Source organism: Rutidosis leptorrhynchoides, chromosome 9 (genome assembly GCF_046630445.1).
Source record: "Rutidosis leptorrhynchoides isolate AG116_Rl617_1_P2 chromosome 9, CSIRO_AGI_Rlap_v1, whole genome shotgun sequence".
NCBI classification, from domain to species: domain Eukaryota; kingdom Viridiplantae; phylum Streptophyta; class Magnoliopsida; order Asterales; family Asteraceae; genus Rutidosis; species Rutidosis leptorrhynchoides.
In genome coordinates, this window is record NC_092341.1 from 85560751 (window position 1) to 85566657 (window position 5907).

Consider the following 5907-nt stretch of genomic DNA (forward strand, 5'->3'; position numbering starts at 1 on the left):
CAAATTAGCGTTTATTATTAAAAGGTTAAAAATAAAAATAAAAATAAAAACTGTACAAACTTACCTGTGAAATATAATTCTTAGTGATATGCTCTAGCCCACTCATAAGATAGTCGGACTAATTGATTTTCCATGGCTACATAGGCGTAACCTCGAGCATTTAATGTTTTTTCTTCTAAACATATGAACGGTCCGTCTCTGCATAAAGTAACAAATTCGGTATTTGAATAGGTTTGATTATTTGAACATTTACCTTCGTGTGACCATTTTCCGCATTTGTGACATTTTTCAAGGTGTCGTGCTCTTCTTTTCGCTGCGGATTTTGATTTTCCTTTACCAAATTGTAACTTATTATCTTCGCATCTAGATTCTTTTCTTACTCCGTCTAATTTACCTCTGATTAATGATACTATTTCACTCGGAAGTGTGTCATTATTACGTTTAGTGATCAAAGCGTGTAGCATTAGACCATGGTTTAGTTCACAGGAAGTCTTCATTTCGTAAAAACCTAAAAAAAATAAAAATTCAGAATGGGGGGAGAAGACTAGTTCTTTAGGGTCTGCTAGGGAAAGACCATTCAGGTTTCATTTTCGAGAACTACACAAAAACAGAAAATCTAACTCTAACAGAAATACATATTATCCTTAAAAGACTTGATTCTCCCCACACTTAGTTAGCTGTGGTATCGAAATTGTGATTAACTTCGTTGTCAACTTCCATCAGACCATGTATGTAATGTTTAACTCTGTGACCATTAACCTTAAATTCAATCCCATTTGAATTTATTAATTCTACTGTTCCGTATGGGAAAACTCTTTTGACTATGAATGGTCCAGGCCAGCTTGATTTCAATTTTCCAGAAAATAGCTTGAATCTTGAATTGAAAAGAAGAACTCTGTCTCCTTCTTTGAATTCTTTTGAACTTCTGATTCTTTTATCATGCCATTTCTTCATTGTTTCCTTATAGATTAAGGAATTTTCATATGCTTCATGTCTTAATTCTTCTAATTCGTTTAATTGACTTAACCGTAGACGTCCGGCTTCATGTAAATCAAGATTACATGTCTTCAAAGCCCAAAATGCTTTGTGTTCAATTTCTACTGGAAGATGACATGCTTTTTCATAAACGAGTCTAAAAGGTGTGGTTCCAATTGGAGTTTTGTAGGCTGTTCTAAAAGCCCAGAGTGCATCTTCCAACTTAATGGACCATTCCTTCGGATTTGATCCTACGTTTTTTTCTAGAATACGTTTTAAAGCTCGGTTGGTATTTTCAACTTGTCCACTAGTCTGTGGATGATATGCAGTAGAGATTTTATGAGTTACTCCATATCTTTTAAGAACTTTCTCAAGTTGATTATTACAAAAATGAGTACCCCAATCACTTATTAAAGCTTTCGGTGTTCCAAACCTTGCAAAAAGACGTTTTAAAAAGTTGACTACAACTCGTGCATCGTTAGTTGGGAGAGCTTGTGCTTCCGCCCATTTAGATACATAATCAATGGCAACGAGAATGTAGAGATTATTATGAGATTTTGGAAATGGACCCATAAAGTCAATACCCCAAATGTCAAATACTTCACATACTTGAATGACATTTTGTGGCATTTCATCACGTTGACTTATTTTTCTGGCCCTTTGACAAGCATAACAGGATTTGCAAAGAAGGTGTGCGTCTTTGTAAATTGTAGGCCAATAGAATCCAGCATCATAAACTTTTCTTGCTGTTAGTTGAGGCCCATAATGCCCTCCTGTTGGTCCTGTGTGACAATGGTTTAAAATTTTACTAGCTTCATCTCCGAATACACATCGGCGTATTATTCCATCTGGACAACTTTTAAACAGATGTGGATCTTCCCAGAAATAATGTTTTATATCACTAAAGAATTTCTTTCGTTTTTGGTACGATAATCCTTTTTCAAGGAATCCACAAACTAAGTAGTTTGCATAGTCTGCAAACCATGGTATTTCATTATAATCTATCTTCAATAGATATTCATCAGGAAAGTTGTCTTGTATGGCCGATTCATTTAGAACTTCTAAGTCGGGATTTTCAAGACGAGAAAGATGATCAGCGGCGAGATTTTCTGCTCCTCTTTTATCTCGAATTTCAATATTGAACTCTTGTAAGAGTAAGATCCAACGAATTAATCTTGGTTTGGCATCTTATTTCGAAAATAGGTATCTAAGAGCAGAATGGTCGGTATAGACCACCGTTTTAGCTAGAACGAGATATGATCGAAATTTGTCAAAAGCAAAGACAATAGCAAGGAGTTCTTTTTCAGTAGTTGTATAATTTGTTTGTGCTCCTTGTAATGTCTTACTAGCATAATATATAGGTTGAAATCGTTTTTCAATCCTTTGTCCTAAAACGACTCTCATTGCAAAATCACTTGCATCGCGCATTAGTTTGAATGGTAGATTCCAATTTGGTGTTATCATGATCGGCGCATTAGTGAGTTTCTCTTTAAGAATATTAAAAGATTTGATACATTCATCTGAAAAGATGAATGGAGCATCCTTTTCTAGGAGTTTATTCATACGAGTGGCAATTTTAGAAAAATCTTTTATGAAACGTCGGTAAAAACCGGCATGCCCTAGAAAACTCCTAACTCCTCTAACATTGGTGGGATGTGGAAGTTTAGCAATTACATCTACTTTAGCTCTATCCACTTCAATTCCTTCCTTTGAAATTTTATGTCCAAGAATGATGACTTCTTTAACCATGAAATGGCATTTCTCCCAATTAAGTACTAGATTTGATTATTCGCATCTAATAAGCATTCGTTCCAGATTAACTAGACATGATTCAAATGTATCACCGAAGATTGAAAAGTCATCCATGAAAACTTCCATGCATTCTTCTATCATGTCGTGAAAAATCGCCATCGTGCACCTTTGAAAGGTTGCAGGGGCGTTGCAAAGTCCAAATGGCATGCGTTTGTAAGCAAAAGTACCATAAGGGCATGTGAATGTGGTTTTCTCTTGGTCTTCGGGTGCTATTGGAATTTGAAAGTATCCGGAAAATCCATCAAGAAAACAATAGTAACTGTTTCCGGCTAATCTTTCCAACATTTGATCAATGAAAGGTAAGGGAAAGTGATCTTTTCCGGTGGCATCATTTAATTTTCTATAATCAATACACACACGCCATCCTGTTACAGTCCTAGTAGGAATAAGCTCATTTTTCTCATTTGTAATGACAGTCATGCCACCCTTCTTAGGCACGCATTGAACTGGACTTACCCATGGACTATCAGAAATTGGATAAATTAAACCTGCATCTAGCAGTTTAATAATTTCTTTCTTAACTACATCTTGCATATTAGGATTTAGTCTTCGTTGGCGTTGCACATACGTTTTATGACCTTCTTCCATAAGGATTTTATGTGTGCAATACGAAGGACTTATTCCTTTAATATCATGAATCTTCCATGCAATGGCTGGTTTATGAGCTTTCAACACAGAAATGAGTTGTGATTTCTCATTTTCAGTAAGAGAAGACGATATTATTACAGGTAATTCAGATTCACCATGTAAATAAGCGTATTCCAAATGGTTTGGAAGTGGCTTTAACTCTAATGTCGGTGGTTCTTCTATCGATGATTTATATCGATATCTGTCTTCTTCTTTTAGCATTTGAATTTCTTCTGTTGTTGGTTCATATCCATTAGCCATTAGTGTAGCTAACATTTCAACTTCATCAATTGGTTCAGTACATTCTCCTAAATAACATTCTCCTGTTCCTTGTAATTCTGGAAATTCTTTTAATAATTCTGCATGTGAATCTATAGTTTGAATATAATAACATGTATCATCTGCAGATTGCGGTTGTTGCATTGCTCTATCAACTGAAAAGGTAACACTCTCATCCTCTATACTTAGGGTCAATTTCTTACCAAACACGTCTATCATTGCTTTAGCCGTGTTTAAGAATGGTCTTCCTAATATGAGAGGAACTTGAGAATCTTCTTCTATGTCCAGAACAACAAAATCTACTGGAAATATTAAAGTACCAACTTTAACTAGCATGTTCTCCATTATCCCTCTAGGATATTTTATTGATCGATCGGCTAGTTGTATGCTTATTCTTGTTGGTTTCAATTCTCCAAGGTCTAGTTTAGCGTATAGTGAATACGGCATTAAATTTATACTAGCACCTAAATCTGCCAATGCTTCTATTGAACTAAGACTTCCCAGAAAATATGGAATTGTGAAACTTCCTGGATCAGATAGTTTTTCTGGTATCTTATTCAACAGCACTGCTGAACAATTAGCATTCATAGTAACAGCCGAGAGTTCTTCCATTTTCTTTCTATTTGTGATTAGATCTTTCAAGAATTTAGCATATCTAGGCATTCCTGAAATTACATCAATGAAAGGAAGATTTACATTTATCTGTTTAAACATATCCAAGAATTTGGATTGCTCGGCTTCAAGTTTCTCTTTTTTCATTTTACTCGGGTAAGGAAGTGGTGGTTGGTATGGTTTAACATAAGGTTTAGCCTTAACTGTGTTATCTTCATTAACCTTTTCAAATACCGGTTCTTTTTCCTTATCTTGATCAGGTTGTGGTTCTTGTGGAGTAGGAATAGCTTTATCAGAAATTACAGGTATTTCAGGTGGTTTAAGTGTTGTACCACTTCTTGCGGTAATGGCTTTAGCTGTTTCATTCCGGGGGTTAGCATTTGTATCACTAGGTAAACTTCCCGGTTTTCTTTCACCTATTAACCTTGCTAGGTTACTTACTTCTTGTTCCAGATTTTGAATAGAAGCTTGTTGATTTCTAAATGCTTGAGCATTTTGTTCATTAGTTTGTTTCTGAGATGTGAAAAACTGTGTTTGAGTTTCAACTAGCTTCGTCATCATATCTTCTAAATTCGGCTTTTTATCATCGGTTTGTGGTGGTTTGTTTTGAAAATTAGGACTTTGCTGGTTGTAAGTATTATTGGATACTTGTTGATTGCTAGGACCTTGTTGGTTGTTGTATGGAATATTTCGGTTATAGTTCTGGTTTTGATTGTAAATTGGTCTTGGCGGTTGATAATTATTCTGATAATTATTTCCAGGCCTTTGGTTTATGTATGAAATATTCTCTCTTTGTTCCATTGTTAGTTCAATACTGAGACAATCTTTTGTCAAATGTGGTCCTCCACACTGCTCACAACTAATTCGAATTGAGTGAATATCGTTAGTCATCTTTTCCATTCGTCTCTCGACAGCATCTATCTTTGTGGAAATGGAATCTAAGTCATGGCTAGAATCGGCTCTAGCTGCTTTAGATGATCTAACGATATCTTTTTCTTGGTGCCACTCATGTGAGTGGGAAGCAGTGTTATCAATAATTTTGTAAGCATCAGTTTCTGTTTTCTTCATAATAGAACCACCAGCTGCTATATCTATGTCTTTTCTTGTAGTGATGTCGCATCCTTGGTAGAATATTTGTACTATTTGACAGGTGTCTAAACCATGTTGCGGACATCCTCTCAATAACTTTTCAAATCTTGTCCATGCCTCATATAGAGTTTCATTTGGTTTCTGTGTGAACGTAACAATTTCTCCTTGAAGTCTTACGGCTTTAGATGCCAGAAAGAATTGTTTAAGAAATTTTTCAACTAAAACATCCCATGTATCGATCGCCCCTTCAGGTAACGATTCCAACCAATCTCTGGCTTCTCCTTTTAAAGTCCAGGGAAATAACATGAGATATATCTGTTCATCTTCAACTTCTCTTATTTTAAATAGTGTGCAGATCCTATTAAAGGTACGAAGATGTTCATTTGGATCTTCCTTCGGCGCACCACTAAAATGGCATTGATTAGTCACCATGTGTAGAATTTGTCCTTTGATTTCATAATCTAGCGCATTAATGTCTGGATGAGTAATTGCGTGACCTTGGCCAGTGCGTTT

General features: G+C 35.6%; 1 non-coding gene across 1 annotated transcript; it reads left to right on the forward strand.

Moving 5' to 3' along the window:
* The first annotated feature begins 5461 nt into the window (after positions 1–5461).
* LOC139869785 (small nucleolar RNA R71) lies at positions 5462–5568 on the forward strand. Its single transcript, XR_011766364.1, has one exon. It is a non-coding gene; the product is annotated as a small nucleolar RNA R71 (small nucleolar RNA).
* The last annotated feature ends 339 nt before the right edge of the window (positions 5569–5907 follow it).